Genomic DNA, 22038 nt, shown 5'->3' with positions numbered 1-22038 from the left:
CCGAACCACATCATCTCCGGAGCCATAGGCTCAAGTTCATAGTCTTTTGGGAGCTCTGCTCTGTTGACATCTGCGGGGGAGGACGAGCTTATAATCATGTTGACTAATATCCTTCTTAGGAGTCCAAACGTAATTACAGCAACCAAAAGAATAAAAAGCAAAACCAGTCCGGTTCGGAGAATAGATCCAGTCCATCCAGATAATCCCCATCCGTTAAAGATGTTGCCGAGCCAGTCACCAGTCTCTCTTTGGATTTGCTTCACCATGGCCTGCATCTTGTCAATTGTCTTGTGGACGTTCTCTGCCCTTGATGTTAGATTGAGGCAGCATAGCCCTTCGAACTCCTCACACCGGTGGTCATGGAGGAGGAGTAGGAAGTCAATGGCCGCCCTCTTTTGTAGGGTGGCCTGCCTGGTCAGTTCCTCATCTTTTAGGAGGTCACTTAAGGCATTTGAAGTAAGGTTCACTTGCTTGGCGACCCAACATTCTAGGTGGCCCAATTCCCCTAGCGCTTTGGCTGCAGCCACCAACGGCAAAAGAATGGTGATTGCAACCCCTTTTGGTCTGGACCAATGGATTATTTCAGAATCACAGTTTTGGTCCAATTCAGCCAATTCACGTTTTTTGATTGCCAATTCGGTGGTCTATTTGTTTTCCCAATTACTGACTACTGTTTGGTTGGGCGTCAACAGCGTCAAATAGCCTATTGTACAAGGGCCTCCTAATAGGCAAGAGGGGATGCCTGCCCACGCCCTGTCGCCGCAAATGAGGAACAGTCCCCGGGGTAGCCTTTTCGGGTGGGACCTGTGAGGGTTTTCAGTGGTCACCTTGCTGACGCCCAGGCACCATTTGGCTGCTCTGTACTCCCGGTGACTCGGGGCAATGATCTTGAAGACTTCCCGATCCGGGGACAGCCCGAACTGGAACTGGACACAGTAGCAAGCCGGGTAAGACCCCAGGAGGTCCAATTCCTGGGGCTCGCTACTGGCCCTTGGGAGTCAGGGCAGCCATTTCTCAAGGGAGTTGTCGGTGTCTCTTTTTCCCCGCGGTGCCAGCTAAATGGGGGCCGTCTCCGATAAGGTACCCGGGGACGGTGCGAGCTGACAGGCGGCTTGACAACAGAGGCCTTACCCGTATTTGGTGATTTTTTAGTCTGGGAAGGCATTGTCGAAGCCTGCGTAGGCTCGAGCTTTTCAAACACGGAGGTAAACTCTTCTTGCTCGAGAGGGATCCCCACTAGACACGTAGCCATGGGGTTCTGGGCCACGGCGGTGGATAAGCATATATGGTCCTGACCCATGGTTCGTGCTAGGACTGACCACACATTGGCTGCCGGTTGGGGAACGATCCATGAAGACACAAGCCATGGGAGCATTTGCAAAGTGATGACAATCTGCAGAGCTTTGGCGACGGCTCAGACGGACGGCACAGGACCCATCTCCGTTGTCTCCAAACTGAAACAAAACTTAAAAGTATTACAACTGGAAATAACAACTGGGACAAACTTGGGGTTCAAGGCTCAGAGAGGCACACGACTAGCCTACCCCAGTCTTAGGGGGTATTTGACTTCCCTTTTTGACGGTCTGGGAGACACACGGTTTCACCCATTTTGATGGTATCCACCTGGGGCCCTCGGGGGTGGATACACATGCGTACCCTTTCCCCCAGGTAACTAACTCATAGGGGCCTTGTATCTCCCTAGTCTCCGGGTCTTTGACTAACACCGGAGGCTTGTCTTTCACTTGCAGCTGTCGAGACCACCCGACGTGCCGCACGATCGGTGGATTCAGGTTCTCAAAGGCACAATTAAGAAAGTTTAGAGTGAACAGTGCCTTTGAGAGCCTGACAGCTGGTGATTCTAATTTCTTGGATGAACCCTGGCACTGGAGCATTCTCTTGATGTTCTGATGAGCCCTTTCCACGATAGCTTGACCTGTCGGGGAATAGGGGATGCCAGTCTTGTGTTCTATTCCCCATTGCTGCAGGAAGCTCCTGAACTCTTTGGAAGTATACGCTGGGCCGTTGTCCGTTTTGATGACCTTGGGGATGCCCAGGGTAGCAAATGCCTGCACTAAGTGCTTTTGGACATCTCTAGCCTTTTCTCCTGTGTGGGCGGAGGCAAAAACTGCTCCTGAGAAGGTATCAACTGACACATGTACATACTTCATCCTACTGAATGAAGCGACATGCGTCACGTCCATCTGCCACACTTCGCAGCTGTTAAGCCCACAGGGGTTCACGCCAGCATCAATGGCGGGAAGAGCCAGCTGATGACATTCTGGACAAGCAGTCACGATCGCCCTGGCCTGGTCGTGCTTTAGATTGAATTGACGAACCAGGGCAGGAGCGTTCTGATGGAATAGCTGATGTCTGATTTTGGCCTGCTCAAATACGTTTGGGATCGGGACCATTGCAGCTGGCGCAGCGAAGGCATCTGCCTTTCTGTTGCCTTCTGCGATGAACCCGGGCAGGTCCGTGTGTGACCTGACGTGCATCACATAATATGGTTGCTCTCGGTGGGAGACTAGGTTTACTAACTTTGAGAGCAACTCATACAAGGCCATGTTGAAAACTTCCCGCAAAATAGTGTGCTCGGCTCTGGAGACTACTCCTGCAACATATGCAGAGTCTGTCACTAAATTTAGGGGTTCGGGGAACCTTTCGAAAGCCCTGACGACTGCGTCCAACTCAGCAACCTGAGGCGATCCTTCCACCTCTTTGATGTCAGCCTCCCACCGCTGAGTTTGGGGGTCTTTCCAAGTCACTACTGGCTTGTGGGACGACCCAGACGGGCCAGTAAAAACTGTCAAGGCTTTTAAAGGTTCCTTACTCCGAATACTTTTTGTATTTAGTTCAAATTAAATTTCCGAATTGAAAATTTTGTGGGCTGGCCTATGCAAGGAAATTTGACCTGTGTAGCCCTCTAGAGCAAACTGTAAAGCTTCACAATCTTGAAGCAGACTCTCCAACATTGCCTTGGTAATTTGGCCCGTTTTAGTCCTAATCGGCACGTGTATGCAGTCGAAGTCACGTCCAGATAGTTCTCTGATCCGGACCCTAGCTGTCCGGATCAATTCAGCCATCAGCTCTTGTGGCTGTGTCATTCTTTTGGACTGATGGTGACTGAGAAAGACCCACTCTATTATTAAGAGGGAATACTTCCGGTCCTGGTCCTCCTTGCTCTTCTTCTTGTCTTCCCATTGGAAGACAACCCCGTGCAGGTGTGGCAGATTGCCCAGGATAATGAACTTAAATGGCAAGTCAGGCCTATACCTGCTTGCTTGCCTGGTGGACATCAGGTGTTGCACCTTTTCCAGAGCTGTCTGTGCCTCTGGGGTAAGTGTCCAGGGAGAACTAAGCTCCTCTCCCCCTTTTAGTAAATCAAAAAGGGGAGCTAGGTCTTCTGTAGACAGACCCAGCCATGGCCTTACCCAATTTAAAGATCCACACAGTTGGCGGACATCTGCCAAAGTCTTAATGTTGGTACTAACAGCCAGTTTTTGCGGCACAATGGTCCGCTTCGTAATCTCCAGGCCCAGATACTTCCAAGGTGGCATCCATTGAATCTTTTCCTCTTGGAGCTCGAACCCTGTAGCAACCAATGCACTGATTGTGAGGTCAAGCATACTTGCAAGCATGTTATCGTCGGGGGCACACTCGAAGACATCATCCATATAGTGGAAGATGATGGCCTCTCTCGCTGCTGCGCGAACTGGGGCAAGCAAGGAAGAGACATACCATTGGCGGATGGTCGGGTTGTTCTTCATACCCTGTGGCAACACCTTCCAATGGTACCTCTTCCTCGGGGCTTCTTGATTGATAACAGGAATCAAAAAGGCAAAACGCGGGGCATCGTCGGGGTGCAGGGGAATTTGGAAAAAGCAGTCTTTGATGTCAATCACTGCCAGATTCCAATTTTGGGGGAGCATTGTTGGGGATGGCATCCCTGGTTGGAGAGAGCCCATGTCTTCAATCACATTGTTAATCTGCCGAAGGTCTTGGAGGAGCCGCCGCTTGTCTTTGTTAGGTTTTTTAATAACCAAAACAGGGGAATTCCAGGGACTGTTGGATTCTACGATATTCCCCTTTTTAAGTTACTCCTCCACGAGCTTCTCGAGCGCCTTTAACTTTTCACCATAGAGCAGCCACTGCTCTACCCAAAGTGGCTGATCTGTTTTCCAATTTAGTTTTTGAGCAGGGCGCTCTTCAGTGGCCGCGACCCAAAAATTTTTTGGGGGGTCGGGTAGGTCGATTGTGACTCCCCACTGCTGCATGAGGTCTCTCCCCAAGAGGGGTTCTTTGTAATCTAGTACGAACAGACATATGTTTGCCAATTGTCCGCTCAGTCCCTTGATTTGTACAATGCTCTTTGACTGTTTAGCCAGTTGAATGCCCCCAACACCTTGTACGTGTCTTGCTATGTTTTGCAGTTCCCAATGTGCCGGCCATTCCCATGTGGGAACAATCGTCACATCTGCCCCTGTGTCGAGAAGCCCTTTGAGGTGTAGGACTTCTTCCCCTCTGTTGATCTTGCAGTCGACCCGCAGCTTCCCTGCCCCTATTACATGCGTGGCACACACCGTTGGGTGTGGCCCTTCTGCAGGGATAGCCTGGGCGACCGTCTGCCCTCTGGGCAGAAACAGAGGTGGATGGACACAGTGCAGCCAGAGAACGGGTCCTTCGGGACTAGATGTCATTAGTCCCGGAGCAACTTCGATCTCATGGGGTGTGCAGTTGACATCTCCGACTATGACATACCTGTTAGGGCCTCGATCTTCTGCCCACAGCTCACCACCAGTGCTCACCGGTGCGGTATGCCACTCACTGGTCTTCAGGAAGAGCGGCGTCAACGGCTGCAACCTGAAAGAACCATCAGAAGAAGGAGTCAAATCTGGCTGTAGTGTCGTGTCTGGTAATTATAAAGTCCCTTTTTGCCCCCTTGAGTTCCCCCTCCCCCTTGCATCCCGTCCCTTTTTTATCTTCACGCGGGGCGGGCGCACGCTCCCCATTCAGTTTTTTTGTTGTTGTTGGCCCTCCTGTCCCCTAGGTCCATGCTCTCTTTTAAATTGCTGGAATTGCCACTTGAGTGGGCAATCTTTTGTCCAATGTCCAGGCTGGTCGCACAAAAAATAGGTGTTCTTGGCCTGCGGTTGGGCCCGTTTCTGGCTGTTCGTCGTCGGAGGCGGCTTGCTGTTCTGCCCGTGGTTCTCGTCTGGTTCGCAGCAGAATGGTGCGCCGCCGTTCCCACTGAAACCGCTCCTCTGGATCGCTGTCTTTCCGAGCTGGTAGGCTGCAGGTGTGGCGCTTTCGCAGCGCAAACTTCCAACATCGCTTGAATGGTTGGCGGGGGGTCCAGGGGGAGGCTCAGGACGGCTGCCTTACACTGCGGATTGGCATTTAGCATCGCCATCTCTGTGACGACCTCTTCCCTGGCCGCCGGCTGCCTGACCTGCAGCTCTACAGCCCGGGTTAATCTTTCCACAAACTTGAGGAACAACTCAGTGGGTTGCTGCCGAACCTGCGAGTACGGTTCCACGGGCGCATCAGGCCACAGGCCAAGGAATGCCTTACTGGCCGCTTCCTTGACCTGCTGCAACACCTCCAAAGGCAGGCCTTGAGCCTGCTTTGGCACCAAAGCCCATTCCCCTTCGCCGCTCAGATGTTCCAGTGTTAATTCCTGATTATCGGCATCAACGGCCGTATCAGAACTTTGCAAAAGCACGGGAAGGAGCTTTCGGAGCTCCCTTTCCCACGCCGCTTTCCAGAGCAGAAACTCTGCTGAGGAAAGCAGGCATGTGAAAAGTTGACGCAGATCAAAGGGCGTCATTACTGCTCTGGAGAGATTTGCCTTTAAAAGGCCGCAAAAATATTCGCTTTCTGTCCCAAACTCCTTCTGTGCCTTGCAGAGTTCTTTTATCGTTTGGTGGGATAGGGGTTCCCAGTTGACATGGGTTGTTCCTCCTCTCCGGGACCTCTGATAGAAAACTGGAGCGGCTGAAGGAATGGGGTCCAGTTCTGGGTTCCGGTCCTCAGGCCCTCGCCCTTCCGGCCAGTTACCATGGAAACCGGAAGGGAAAGCGTGGGAACCGGAAGCAGGAAGTGGGTGGCAACCGGATATGGACCCATGATGGTTTCTGGGGGCTGAGCACGGGGGCGTACACGAAGGGCAAGTGGGAGGGGCAACAGGGGTGGACCCAACTTGGGAGTGGTAGGGGTCGGGGTACAGGGAAGGGCTGGGGCAGAAGGGGTTGGAACTTGGGAGAAAAGGATTTCAGGGTGAAGAAAGTGAGGGAGGGCAAGAGGGGGGTCTCTGCCATGTGGCACCCGCCATCTTGTCCTCCTTGGGCAGGGAGGCCATTTTCTAAATCCTCTGAAAAACTAAAACAAACTCGGGGTCTAACAACTGGGGAAGTCGGGGAACGGAATGAGCCCCGGGCAGTCTGGCCAGGAGTGTCTGGGCGGGGGTTTCGAGAATCCCGAGGAGAGCCAGGGAGTCGGTAGCAACCCTGCGCATCGCGGGTTGCTGTCTTCAGGATGCCCGATTTAGGGGACACGGGTCTGGGAGACGGCTTAGGGGTAACAACTGGGGAACTCGGGGTCGTCTGCCCTTCCCTCTCCCTTTTTTTATTCAAAGCCGACCGAATCTGTAACTATAATAAGGAATATTTTTCTAAATCCTTTTCTGTAGCCGAATTAGATTGATCCAATTTTGCTCTCCCAGTGTTCCAAAAGGGAACGCTCAATACTGAATTCTGGGAGCACTGAGGAAAGTGCAGAACCAACCACCGAATAAACCTTTTCAAACATCCCTTAGAAAAACTTTTCCCCCCACCCTCAAGGAGTCCCACAAATTGGAAGAATGCCCCCTTTTGTGCCGTGGATAATTTAGTGCCCATTTTTGACACCAACAGCACAACGTCTAGAGCCCAAAATTTAAAAGCAAACCGAAGGACGTCGGATTTCCCAAAACCAAACCGGAGGCAAGCAACTGCCCTTGCCCCGGGGCTGCGCAGCCTACGTCTGGCTCCTCAAGAGCCAGGGACCGTGCAGGTTCCTCCAAAAGCCTTTATCGGCTTTAAGGTAAGTTCCCCCCCCAGGGAAAAATACTTACCTACCGACGTCCAGGCGAGCTCTAGGCGACCGGTCTTCCCCCGAGGAACGACTCCGGCGGCCCTGGCGAAGCTACCGTTCTCACCCCCAGGAGCGCAGCTCACTAGAACGGAGCGTGCTTCCACTGGGGTAGCTCGACGTCCCAAGGACACGCTTGCGAGCGCAATCAGTCCCTTCCGTGGGGTCCGATGGAAGCGGGGGCCCCACATTGGGTGCCAAGCTGCCTCTCTGTCCCCTCAGAGCAGTTCCCACTTAGCCCAGTCAGCTCTGGACACAGCAGGCTGCGGGGGCCAGCCTCCGGTATCGAAGGGACCAGAGGTCTGGCTCGTGGGCCCTTCCACAGGACCGTAGCGATCGAGGCAGGTGGTGGAAGAAAGGAGGCAGGCCCAGCGTTAGGTAAAATCCAGTGGGTTTACTGGACCGCCTGACAGGAGACCTCACCTACCAGGGGTGCCCTGCCCTGAGCAGCCTGGAGGGTCTGTGCAAGGGGTTTTATGGAGGGGTGGTGACAAGGGAGGGATTACAGAGTAACCAATCAGGGAAGGGGGAGGGTGTGGCAAGCAAAACAAAGGACACACAGGGGAACCAAGTGGAAGAGAGGAAGGGAGGGACTCCTTTCCCAGGACCAGTCACCTGGCCCCCTGGCTAGAACTTTCCAGAAGCCTGGGAGGGGTGCCAGAGCGACTGACAGGGCCCTGGGAGGAGACAAAACTGGTACATAAGGAAATTTCCATTAAACAGGGAGGGTGCCAACTGGGATATACTAACATACAAAACTTAAAGGGGAGACCCGGACCGAACCAAACCAAACACACTCCCACAGTGGCATGCTCAGGATTGGAAGGGATCTTCAGGTTCCTCTAGCTCCTGATGCCATGGGCAGGGACACTTTCCATCAGCCCAGCTTGCTGCAAACCCCATCCAGACTGGCCTTGAACCTTCCCTGGGATGGGTCAGCCACAGCTGCACTGAGCATCTTCCATCTCTCCTTTTTAAAACTGTTCCCCCTTGTGCTTTCACTTTCTGCCTGCGTCAAAAGTCACTGTCCCTGCTTGTTTCTAAGCTCCCATTCAAGTGCTGGAAGGCCGCAGTGAGGAGCCTTCCCTTCTCCAGGCTGAGCAGGCCCTGCTCTCTCAGCCTGTGTTCGTAGCAGGGGTGCTCCAGCTCTCTGCTCATCTCCATGGCCTCCTCTGGGCCTGTTCCAACAGCTCCCCATCTTTCCTGTGCTGAGGAGCCCAGGCCTGGACACAGTGCTCCAGGTGGTATTATAAACGAAGCTTCCACTTTTTCTTGGGTGGAATAAGAGTCTGCTTGTTTATTAAAAAGAAAACCAGGAGTGGAGACTTGAGGTAAGCCCAAGTCCCACTCGACAATCCAGAGAAACAAACAGTGCATCGTACAGGGTGTTCCCTTGGACTCTGGTTCCTCAGGAAGACGTGGGGGGGGCTGAGTCCTGGAGCAGTTCTTATAGTCTCTTTTGATGCTGTGATTGGTGCAGCTCAGATCCTCCCTCTGATGGCTCGTTGCTAGGGTCCTCATTGGTATTCAATTCTGTCAGTCTCTGGGGCATCGAGTGATTGGTTGGCCCCTTGACCAATAATCCTTCAAAGTGTTTACATCATGATTATTGGGTTGTCTTAAGAACATTCACGAACATTCTCCTCCTTTCTATAAACCCACTACTTTCCCCCATTGGTGTCCTCATCTAGTGGGCACATGGCAACATTACACCCATACAATTGCAGTTAACAATTAACTCATTAACTGCATACCCCCTCTCCTCTAACAAGCAACTTCTAACATCTTCTTAACCAAAAAATTAGAACTTTTTAACCATTTATTACAGTGGGGCTTGCTGAGGGCAGAATCAAAGAAGCAGAATTGTCTCCCTCAACCTGCTGCCCGTGTTGCTTTGGAAGCAGCACAATATTTGCTTGTATTTTTAGTCTGTCAGTCCCCATAGCTACCTCACATCCACCCTCTCATCTGTCAAAATCAGCAAGTGTGGCAATGTAAGTAGCACCAGCCACTCTGTCTCCTGAGAGAAGAACTCAGACAACCAGCTGTTGTGGTCAGCAACCCAAATTTAGCATGTAATTTTGCAGTCATGGTGAGAACCCATGATTCCCTTGTTCTGTCTTTTGCATGTTTCCTCCCAATTGGTTAATGTTTTCCCCTCCCTGTTTTATGTATGAGGTTATGAATATTCATTTATCTTCTTTAATATGTATCAGTTCTTGAAAGTTCTTTTTCCTCGACGCCCCATTGGATCCTTCCCTGAGGCCCTCCTATGTGTTGTTCCCATTGGTTCCCTTACTGTCAACCCCACCTGCTTGTCTCTATCCCATTGGCTGAGATCCCTTTCCCCACCTATTCTGTACCCAGCATAAGTTCCCTGGACCCTCCCACCAATTTGCCTCTTCGTCCTTGTCATTTCACTGGCGTAAACCTGCGTGGAACACATACGGAGAGTCCCCTCCCTACTTCTTTGCCTTTGCCTGTGTGCCTGCTTAACATCAACAGAAAGATAGAGCCCCTTTTGGGTGAGGAGCTCTACCCCTTTTCATTGTGTGTTGGGCACTGAGTGCCACCTTCCAGAGGGGTTTCAGCATTGACCTCCAGGCTTCTTTGTGTCGGCACGTGAGGGGTAAAACCCCCTTCTGCCAGCTCCCAGTGGCTGCAAACCCCTCAGACAGGTCCTTCTCAGCATCACACACATGGAGGAGTCACAAAGGCCCTTTGAGCACCCTACAATCACAGGGGTCAGCTCCAAGGGAACTGATCCTATCTCACTGCAGGGGAGCTCAAGGAGCAAAGCATCACTGAGTTAAATCACCCAGTTTTGTATTTGACAAGGGTTCAGGGGAGCTTCATCCCACCTTGTAAATGGGGGCCTATTCCACAGCAGTGGGCCTGCATTTGTTGGTGTTGGGCCCCCAAGTGTCTTGGCCTTCACCAAGCACATTTCTGTATATTGGGGAATTTGACTCCTGTTTTTATTAATGTTAGCAGATGGTTAAACTTTTTAGGACAATTGATACCACAGCACCTCTGAACCTTTATGAATTAAGATTAGCAATTTGATCAATGAGAATTTTCACTGCTTTCATCTTGCTTTCTGGCTTTTCTTGGTCTCTGCAGTCGCTGTTTGCAATTTCCTTTTGCATCGGGCTTTTTAGGGGTGGCCATGAGGTGTGTCACGGCGTTGAAATTGGGAAATTTCAGAGAGTATTGGTTTTTTCATCCCAAACCTGTTGTAACAAATTAACTAAGAAAGAGTTAATTTTTGGGCAGCAACTCATACCACATTCATCTCAGCTGCATGGCACAGCCTGTTTTGCTGCCATACGTAGGCAAAATATTCAAAATTTAACAGGCATTAGAAAAAAGCAAACAAACAAACAAATGCAAAATCCAAAATACAGGGAGCAAAACCACCTAAAATGAATGATTCACGTAAAATAAGTGAAGGAGCTGTCTAGTGTTACATCACTTGCTTTTCACATTATTTATTTCTCACCATCTCTTTGGTGTCTGTTTTCTGTTTTCCATGCGTCTTGACACTTGCTATCTAGCCAAAGACTTCTTTGAAATCTGAGAAATACTCACGCTGGGGAAAACAGCATTGCAGTATTAACGGTGAAAAAAACAAAGCTCAAACAAGAAAATGCAAACTGCCCCCCCCCCCACAATCTAGAAGACATTTTAGAAGAAATTTTATAACTATTCATTCACGTTATAAAGTATTTCCATTAAATTTTGCTTTTCACAGAGTGAGCAAATGGTACTATGATGACTTTACAGGAGTGGATCAGACCAAAGTTTCATCCTGAGCTTTTAGCTACAAGAAAAATTTAAAAAAACCATTATGCTTCCACTTTGGTAATAGATAGATCCTTCCATAGCTACTTTTTCTGCATCTTTACACCTGATGCATGGTAGCTGTTGAAAAGAATAATCAGACACAGAATAATCAGACTTTTAATCATAGAAACAATCACAGAATGGCCTGGGTTGGAAGAGCCCTTAAAGTTCATCTGATTCCAACTCTTGCCATGGGCAGGGACACATTCCACTATCCCAGGTTGCTCCAACCCCCAATCCAACCTGGCCTTGGACACTTCCAGGGGTGGGCCACATGTTCTGTGGGCAATATTTGCCAGGGCCTCACCACCTTCACACTGAAGAATATTTTCAAAATATCTAGTCTAAAGCTACTCTGTTTCGATTTGAACCCATTCCTCCTTGTCATTTCACCCCAGGCCCTGTATATAGTCTCTCCCCATCTTTCATATTAGCTCCTTTCAGGTACTGGAAGGCTGCGGGTAAGTTACCTCAAAGCCGTGTCTTTTCCAGGCTGAACAATCCCAATTCTCCCAGTCTTTCTTCACAGCAGAGGTGCTCCAACCCTCTTACCATCTTGGTGGCCTCCTCTGGACTCATTCCAAATGGTCCAAGTTCTTCCTATTCTGGGCATCCCACAGCTGGAGGCAGCACTACAGGTTGGGTCTCACCTTGTCTGGACAGGCAAAACTACTTCCCTCAGCCTTGTGTTCACATTGCTTTGGGTGCAGCCACAGTTGTAGTAGTAGTGGTAGTAGTAGTAGTAGTAGTAGTAGTAGTAGTAGTAGTAGTAGTAGTAGTAGTAGTAGTAGTAGCACCCAAATCACATTGTACATAATATTTTGATTTTCACATGAGTGAGATAGAAATCACAGTGTACTTATCAGCCCATTACCTGTTGGGAATCACAGGACATTTGCCAGGGTCTTGAATAGACACACATTGGTACAGCATCAGGATGTCCTACATCCAGTATTGTAAGACACCTTTTACTTCAACACATACCTATATGCACACAGTGAAAAACTGACTACTAATGTTCTGTTTTCTTCTTCCTTAGTTTGTGTCTACAACTGCCAGGAAAGGTAAAAACCTGTTGTGGGCAGCTACTGCCTTAACTTAAAAACAGTAATTAAATTATGTGGTCATCACCTGAAGCTATGACTCAGTTTCCATTGCTGCAGTAGTGCTCATAATTTCCTGTACTATTTTATTAATTGCACTTGCCAGGTTTTATTAAGAGGGAATTCACTTTTACTTTATACCCAGAACAAAAGGAAGAATTTCAGTGAGTTAGGAAAAGTTTCATTCAGTGCATATGTGTATGAGAGAGAACAGAGTTTGGACTTCTCTGAAATGTTGCCATAATTGCAGTCTACCGTACTTTTAGACTGTCAAGAATAAAAATCATTTGTACTCTGTATCTCCACAGCACAGACAGTAAAACATATCTCTAAGGCAAAAACTCTGTAAATAGCTGACTTGACTGATCTATACTCATTTCTTGCATGCTTTACAGCTGAATTGTGTGCTAGCTTGCTAATTTACAGCCAAAAGTGCTTAATTCTAGCCAAGAAGTGCAGACCACTACTGTGAGAAAGAGCTAAAAAAAATCTTGAACACAGTATAAGCATTATTAACAGTTCACATTCACTTCTTAGGTTCATGTGCAAGTCAAATAGTGCACACAAGCACAAAACCCAGCTGTGGGCTACACAGAATGAAAAGGCATGTCAATTTAGTGCCAGAGTGTGCTCACAGATTGGATTTTGCAACTTTCAGCCCTTCTCTGTCTGTTTCAATCCCTTTCTGTACACTGGTCAACATTATTATGAGCCACACTTTGTTACTGAACGCATATTGGTTCTGTTTACATTGATCAAAATCATAAAGAGTTCCTCTGATAATTTTCTCTGTGTACATTATTATCTTCATTAATAAAAATACTATAATATTTTAAATTAATTACAAAATTAATTATTAAATTAAAATTCTTAAATTTTCAGTTTGCAGCCAGCAGAAAAAAAAAAAAAAACAGCTGAATAGCAGAAAACAGAAAGGATTCAGGATTCCTGCAGATAAATGACAAAAAAGTTGTGATTTTGAGGTGAAGTATGCAGCTGCATACTTGAAAAGAAATTTCTAAGCTACCTTTACAGGTTGGAAGATTTCAGCTGTGGACTCTAAGCAGCACTTAGTGTTGTGCTGAATCATCATCTGATAAGGAGCTTCAGAATTTCATTTAGAATTATGTCATTATAGAGTATTATGGAACAAACAAGTGTATGTCAATCTGTCTGTGTTTTGTGCTAGGATTTGCTTGGCAGTGGAATACTATGTCCCATAACAGCAATTATTAACCAACATCTGAGACATTCTTCTTTCAATAGCTTCTTTTATATCAGTTAGAGTGGAAGAAGGTCTAATGTGAATGGAAGAGTCTGACCCTTTTGCTTTTGGAAAAACACTTTGTGGCAGGACGTGTCTACCCCTCTCTCTACCACAGATGGTTGGTGCATTTGGAGGAGGTAACCCAGATGGATCACAGGCCCAGCATGGGGTCATCTCTGGGGCCAAAGGGCTCAGGCCCCCACCTGAGAATCAACATCTTAGCCTGGAGAGTAAATGTGGGAAGAGATAAAAGTAAAATAAATATTGTTGACTGAGAGACACCGTTTTACAAAGACTATAAAAGCACATGCGAATTATCACAGAGGCACAAGTCTCCTACACACACCCTGAGAACGTGCCAGAGTTCTGCCCAGAGTTTGGATGTATATTCCATGGTTCCTTTCCAGGGAGTTGAGGGAAAGGATTTCGATGTGTGCTCCATCACGAATTGGATGGTAAGAAACACTGGATCCTAAGTTACATTATTTCTTTGCTAGCTGTAAAATTAATGGTACCTTTAACACCACACTGCCTGTATTTATTAGTAGTCTCTTTTTGTCTTATCCTTGTGTAGTAATAGTCTGTTTAGTCTTAAGTCTGTTAGTTTTGTGTCTGTTAAATAAAGAACTTATTCTATAATAGACTGAATCAGCCATTATTAAAGAACTTGTGAATGAGAGTGGGTTTTGGGGTGCTGGCCACCTCAATAAAGCTACTGCCTGCTGCCAGAGGCCTGGGCAAAAGGCAGAGATTTCTCTAAACCCCCCTCATCTTAACATCTATTCATAACACACCTGACACTTCAACTGTCTGAGACGAAGACTGTATGCTGTGTCAGCAGGGCAGAAAAGCCTAGCACAAGTTTGTACACATTGTTCTTATTTATATCTGCTGACAGAGTTTATGAGTTTGGTAAGCCATGGCCCTGGCAGCATCCCTGGCCCACACCTTTCCCCTTCCCAAGCTGTTGACTCTCAAGCACCTGAACAGGCTGTTTAAGGCTTGAACACCTTCAATGCTGCTTTGATACACCTTCATCTATCTCTGCAGGCTCCTTCTTGGGGTTACTCCAGGGACCTGGTCCCTTTGCCATTTTTTAAAACTGAATTAAATACCTCAGAATGACATTGGTGACTTCATGAATAAGCTATTCCTTAAGGTGCATCCCACAGTGATTGCAGGTTGGAGAAAGGAATTCCCACTTAAAGGGACAAATGAAGGCTCTGGCTGTCTGAAGAAGGGGGGGGGGGAAACTCCAGGTTCTTTTTGTGGTGTTTTATTGGTGTGTTTTTTTTTTCTATTTCCTTAGTATGTTCACTCTCAATGAGAGTAATCAATGCACACAGAATGTGCAGGAAAGTGGACTTGTGCAGGCATTAAATAGGAAGGCACTGTCTATTGTTGAGTTTATTTCCACTCAACTGCAAAGAAATTGCAGCAAAAGGAAAGATTAACTTGGCGTTTAGATGGAGCTGTGCAAATATGAACCTTTTAGTCAACAAAATATCCCGAATATCTGGAAACAGATTATGGTGGTTATTAGAAAAAAAGTAAAATATAATTGTTTCCTGTTTCCACCCCTTTAGCCATTGCTGGCTTGATGGAGATGATACTGAACCCACACTGCTGATTGTAGGATCTGTAGAAGATTTAGGCTTGCAAATCCTGCTGCTGCTGGAGTGCCCAAGACTGAACACTGTGCTGGGGAAACACCTCCCAGGTACTTGAGACTTGCTACAGCATTCCTGATGGGAGCCACTGTAAAAAATGGCAAAAAATAACTCATCTGAACCTTAGGCTTAATTTGTACTCCTTCAATAGAAATGCACAATGTTGTGTCCGTCATATACCTTCCAAATTATACATACGCTAATTATTAGTTGCATAAATGCTGGCAACAGAGCATATACTGAGATTTCTGCTGTTTTTCTCTTCATAAGTCTGTAAACAGCTGCCTCCCTAGGCTGCAGTGAGTCTCACAAGAAGCCATTGTAGAAACAGAAGGCATGAGGCTTTGCAAAGCCTGAGGCACCAGTTTCTCTTTAATCTCACTCTTATGATGTCATGAACCCTGGAAGTGGCCCCCAATGGCCTGGGGCTATTATCCAGACAAGTGAGGGATACCTGTACTCTGGTTCAGCCAGGCTTATTTCCTCAAGAATGATGGTGTGTCTAAAAGCTGAGAACAAATTATGCCTCATTTGTTCTGCAATATTGTGCTGGGAACCATCTTTCCCCCCTCCTCTGCCTCTGAAAGCTATATATATGTCAGCTGAGATGTATAGGCACTGGATACAGATACACATTCGCCTATTAAAGCATTTTTAATATATATGAATATATTAAAATATAAAAATGTTTTTATATATACGTGCATACCGAACAAGAACAGGAGCTCAAATATCTGTGCCTCATCCGACAGGCAGAGCTGCCAAAGAGCTGAGTGCCTCTTACTATTGCATGGAGAGACTAATTTAACACTAATGAGAAATGAGGATATCAGAAAGCATCTTGGCACAACCACTGCTGGAAAGCCATCTCTGCACTCTTTCAAGCTTTTCCCATTGACAGGCTGCCGAGGTTTGGCTTGTGGGATTCAGAGTGAGATCCCTGATAGAATGGGTTCGGTGGAGGATGATAAATCACAGGTATCTTGAGTCTGGAAAAAAGGTGTCTGAGCAACTCTCCTCAAGCTCATGTTGGCACACAGGGGAGACATTTGGGATGTGGTTGGATGTGAACAGATTTACACAGAACATCATCAGTGCTAGGCAGTAATGTCCACTAATATTTTGCAGGCAACATTTTATTATAAATGGCAAATCATTATCTCCTCTTTTGGTATTCAGTGCAATAACATTTATCATGTTGAGTTATTTTGGTATTCATGGGGATGTCAGATGCAATTCCATAGGAATTACTGTTAGAATGAATGCCCACTAAATTACAATGGAATTAATATGAATTTAGATATTACGGTAACATTATTATCAAAAGAGGTCATCGTGATTGATGTGCTGTTCAAATGAGGATACCAAAAGGAATTACAGTCAGACCTGATTAATCCAAATCAGTTAGCAGACTCCATTTTTATGCAGATTACAATACATTTTCAAACTGATAAATCAGCCAGAAGTACTGGTAAAGAGATGTAGCCCACTGCCAAGTTTTCCAAAGAGCTCCATTTCTGTATACTTCAAAATGGGATATTGAAGAAGCCAAATTGCACCTAACATTAAATAAATTAGTGGAAAATAAGAGTGATTTTATTCCTAATTTGGATTATGAAGATAATTTTGTGACTTTTAGATTCATGGTGGAGGAGAAAGCATTAATATTCTGTTGGCTCTTTGGAATAAACATAATTTATTTCTATTTTTCCTTTGATCTGTGTTCCAGGAAGTCTCTTCCAGTCCTGTGTTACAAATCCACCTCCCTATGAAATTATGGAAGATGTAAGATCTTCTGTTTTGTTCTGCAAAGAGCCCATGGACAAGGACACGAGCCATCAGTCCACCGTCAGACAACTGGGATTGTCATGTTGGGCATAGACCCCCAAAGATATTCATCCTTTTAATTCCAATTTCACTTTCCTGGAGAGCACGGCACCCCACCATTTTACACTTGTTTGCTTGGACTCACCTCTTTGCTTCTCACATGTCACAGCTGTCAACCTGATTTTCGTTTACTGGGTGCCAATAACACAACACCCTCTGACTGTGTCCAGTCCCTCGATGAAAGAATCTCTTCATCTCTGAATAAAGCCAGTGTTTTTCACTAATGGAAACAACACACTTCTTGCCAGCTACACTTTGTGCCATGGTTGTCATCAAAAGGTGCTTCTCAGCAAACAGTGAATTAGAGCCAGGGAATCTGATGCAAAAATTAGAATTATTGCTCTGCAGGTTGATCTGAGCATTTTCCACAATAAAAACAATGGATTAGTTTCTTTTAGTAGGAACCTTTTAAATATTTGGCATGCATCATTACCTGTGTCCCACTGATTTGCATTGGGAATTTTTATTTCTTTGAAATCACCTGAAGACTTCAGGTGTTTTCCTTATCTACACTTTCTTTTCATGGAAAGATATGAAATGCAATTAGAGGAGAAAATCCAACTATTTTAGCATCTAAAATTGTAAGTCATATCTCTATCAGGAAAGTAAATATAAATACTTGTTCCATGAAGACCCTGTGTATGCTGAGAGAGGTGGGGAAAGAAAAAAAAAGGAAAAAAAAAAGGATTTAACCGCAGCTTTTCATGCAGACAAATTACCCCTCTCAGTAAGGATTTGTGGCATGGAGATGGAAGAAAATGCATATACTGCAAAATATACAGGTGGTAGAAGACATTTTTAAGCTCCAATTACACCAGGTGTTTTATACTTTGATTATCTTTATCTGTCCAGCTTCTGAATTAGAGGTTAATTACTGAGAGTAAATAGGCACTTTTAGACAGAGTGCCCCATCATGGCTTTTTTAGCTGATCAGCACTGTAGCAGAGAGAAAAATTACATGTCTCAGGTTGGAAAAGACTGCAGTATTCCCTGGGTTTTGTTAGGGATTCAGTTACTTTATGGAACAGCAGGTCTGAAACTGAGACAAGTGAGGAAATTCAGCTCTCATTACATGTGGCTAAAGACTGTTTCCAGGACAAACAATGCCACAAAGGTTTGGAATTCCTTAATAGGCAGGAGCAAGCTTCAGCATCTCATATTCTAAATGGTCACAGAAAGACAGGTGTTACTCCTTCCCTCCCTTTCAAGTGTTTGGTGTAATCCAGGTATAGTTTTCTTTCTTAAGGTTTTCCCTGGTGTTTTTCTTAAGATGGGGCTCAGGTTTTTGGGTTTGGTTGGTTGGTTTTTATTTGTTTGTTTGTTTATTTGTTTGTTTTTTGGGGGATGGAGACAATTACATGTTCATTTTCTGTTTTTATTTTTTGCTGTTTGGGGTTTTTTTCTTTGTTTGTTCGGGTTTTTTTGGTTTTTTTTTTTTTTGTTTTTTTAAATTATTTTTTGCGGGTTTTTTTTGCTGTTTGTTTTTCTGTGGTTTTTTTGCTTGTTTTTTTGGTGTGTTTTTTGTTTTGTTTTTCTTTGTTTTGTTTTTTGTTTGTGGGAGTTTTTGTTGTTTTTGGTTTGGTTTTTTAAATTATTTTTATTTTCTAGCTTTTTTTTCCCCAAGACATTTTCTATCTCTCTTTTTCTGTGCTGATTCCTTTATTCTGTTGTCTTTTTTTTTTTAATGAATAGAAAAATTTTCACTGGTAGATGTGAGATAAAACTGTGATAATCTGACCTTGAGGAAAGCAGCAGTGCAACTCACTGTCCTTGTTAACATTAACTCATGTCCATCTTTCTCTCTGAATCTGAATTATATTCCTGGTCAATGTACATGTGTGTGGGCCTGACTGCTGGAGGATGTGTGGATTTATATTGTTGCAGTCTTTAAATACACAGCAAAATAAAACAATGCATCCTTTCATAAAAAAAAAAAAAAAAAAAGGATTAAAATAATATTATTATTTTTTCCTCAGCAATGCCAATTTTGGTCATTTGTTTTGTCATGTTTTGTAATAGATACCTGTAAATATCCAAGGGGCATGCCTGAAGCTGACAGGCACTGCACGGGACCTAAGAGTGACTTGCACTTTTAAATCAGCAACTGGAGGTCAGACATCCTTCTCTACACCCAACATCCAGCCCAGAAGGTGGTCAAGAGAATTCATTAGGATGTGTGAAGAAAACAATTTTTTACTGTTAATAAGTAAAATAAACATTATTATGGGAAATTAAGCATCTAACTTACATAAATGCATCTGAATTCAAGGGTTTGGACTCCGGAGATTATCCTCACACCTTATTTTTGGTGGGGGGAGCACCATAAAAATGGGGCAAATTCTTTAATGTATTTTCTGTATTAGCACCATAATCACCTCTCTTTTGTGAGACGTTAGCAGCAAATACACTGCATCGTCTACTTTACATAAAAATTTTGTGGGGAATTTTATGAGTGTGAAATCCATAGGGTCCTGTTGAAAGACATCCTGAAATGTTTATAATCTGATTTGCAGTAATCATACTTTCATAACTTTTGTGGTAAACCAAAAACCTCTGCTATAACACTGTGAAATGTCTGTAGGAACTTCAATGGAAATGATAATGTGGAACTTAAATGATACATACAATTATGAAGCCACAGACTGTAATAAAAGTAATAAACTCCTATTGTAGGTTTTTTCTGTTACTTCAAAAATGTTGTAGTTCACTATGTGTCTATAATACTTTTCACATGGGCTAGCTGTTTTTCTCTAAGCAGAAGCATTCTCTCAGGTAGTTTCATGTGTAGTTTAAGGTATATTTTACTCATAATAACATTTCAGTAAAGTAAAGAAGAATGATATTAATTTTGTAAGTGTATGTCAAGAATTTTATAAAAGCGATAAAAAGATCTATGAAATACAGAAAGGTTTAATTTCCTACAAAATTCTGTTGGCTATAAATGGGTTGGCTTTTGTTTGTTTTTATTATGAAAGTTTGTTATACTTGTACAGAAATGTATTCATTTTGCTCCCATTAAATTATGTAGCAATTTTCAGAGAGGGTTTGTAGATTATGTTCAATTATATAAAGACTTATGCAAGAGAAAACTAAAGCGTAATTGGGATGAAGACGATATTCCTCGATTCAATAATTTTCTAGTTTGAATTTAAGTTCCCATTTCAAATTCAGCAAATAAAATTCCATCCTACAAAAAAACCCCAAACAAATAAAGAAATTAACAGAATTGATACTATTACTGCCCAGGACTTCATAAGGCCAAGGATGCCTTGTTTGTGAGTCCTTTATCTTTCTGTTCTTTGATCACCTCTCTGAATCATAGCAGGGTTTGGAGCTTACTTGTAGACATTTAATTTGTAGGAGTAGCAAAGAGGAAAGCATTATTCTCTGCCTTCTGATTTATGCAAATTCCTGTCTCACAGCAGATGGGATGCCCCAAAGTTTGTCAATAAAGTGAAAGGAGAGAGATAAAGATTCTTATAGGTCATGCTTTTGTACTTATCAGCAAAGCAGAGGTTCATTCTTATTCACAACAAATCCTCTGTATAGAAGAGAAAAAAAATCTTCTGAACTTTTCTGCCAATTCAAATGGATCCATAATGCAAGGAGCGAAGACAAACTGGATTATCATTTCTCAGGTTCCCATTGACTGGCCAGATCAACAAGAATTGAAGGAAAATGTTTTTCTACAAGTAAACCAGCAAATACTATTTTGATTTGCTCACAGGTTAAATATATATATTCCCAAAAGCAAATTAAAGGAAAATACACATATATATGTGAAAGCAAATTAATCTTTTAATTTTTTTTATAATAGCTGATGTCTCATGAACCCTGTGTATAGTAAGAGAAGTCATTAATGTCCCAAAAGCAACACCCACACTTCGCCCTTACAATATTATGAACCAACAAAGGCTTCTCGGAGATAAAAAATGTCGGCAGCGGATGTTCCACGGGGAAGTGAGGAGACCTGTTTCTCCTTCCTTCCAAGGGATATTCCAGGAGGTACTAAGCACATGAGCTTGTACATGGAGGAAACAGGCCTGATATGCCAAACAGACACCTAGGATAAGAAAAGATGCCCATTTAGTAATTTATTTTTCTTGAAATGCCAGGATGACCTCTGTATTCTGAAATTTTATGGGCCAGGCTGTAACTCTGAATTGCTGTCACACACGACTGGATGGAGATGAGTTGAAGAGCATAGGGTAGCTCCAAGTCAGCACAGGCTAGAATCAGGGTTTTTGCTTTTTATTCACTTCTAGTCTGTGATGAACATCTAAGGCATGCCAGGTGTCTGAATTATGTTTAATGGAGCAAGAAAGAAAATTCTCAATACATTTTAATCTGTTCTGTGCTTTCCTCAGCTGCACTTTGCCATTTGTCTGCCAAATACAATAATGTGCTTAAACTTGGAGATGACTGAGTTCGGGTTTTTTTGTGTTTGTTTGTTAGTTGGTTTGGGGTTTTTTTCTGTTGTGTTTTTGTTAGTTTACATCTTTTTAATGGTATTTCAATTAAGTTCTAAGTGTTTACTCTTTTAATAAAAAATATTAATTGCTTACCTTACTTTTCTCCAAAAAAAAATCCCAAAACCAACCAACACCAGCAACAACAAAACCTTTTGCAGCTATTTTTGAAACTATTTAATCTAAATGTCTCATATACAAGAACTGCATTTTATTACATTTCCACATGTACTTAAAGAATGTATAGTTTTATATTGCTTTTTATTTATAAGACAGTTGAAAATCTCTCAAGTACTTGGATATTTATGTTTTGAGCAAAGGGGAGTAAATTGAAATGAAAAAGCTTCAAAATTTTCCATTTAAAAATATTATTTGGTGGGATTTTTTCTTGTGCTCATTCCACCTCTGATTACCAGAATGCTGCCATGTGCAACATGGAGAGCAGAACTGCAAGGCCTCCATGGGTTACTTAGAATAAGTTAGAAATAAGACTGTCACAATAAACAGACTCTGTTGCACATCAAAAGCTGAGAGCAGACCAAATGATTTTCTATACCATTTCACCACATAATAGGTTTGTCCCAAAAAAGCCTGCATGAAATTGGTTTCACTCCTACTTAACTGGAACCAGTTATTTGAATAAAAAAACCACGAGTTTTATCAGTTAA

The sequence above is a fragment of the Aphelocoma coerulescens genome, assembly GCF_041296385.1.
Source record: "Aphelocoma coerulescens isolate FSJ_1873_10779 chromosome Z unlocalized genomic scaffold, UR_Acoe_1.0 ChrZ, whole genome shotgun sequence".
Lineage (NCBI taxonomy): Eukaryota > Metazoa > Chordata > Aves > Passeriformes > Corvidae > Aphelocoma > Aphelocoma coerulescens.
The sequence above is the reverse complement of the archived record's forward strand: the minus strand, read 5'-3'. Positions refer to the sequence as shown.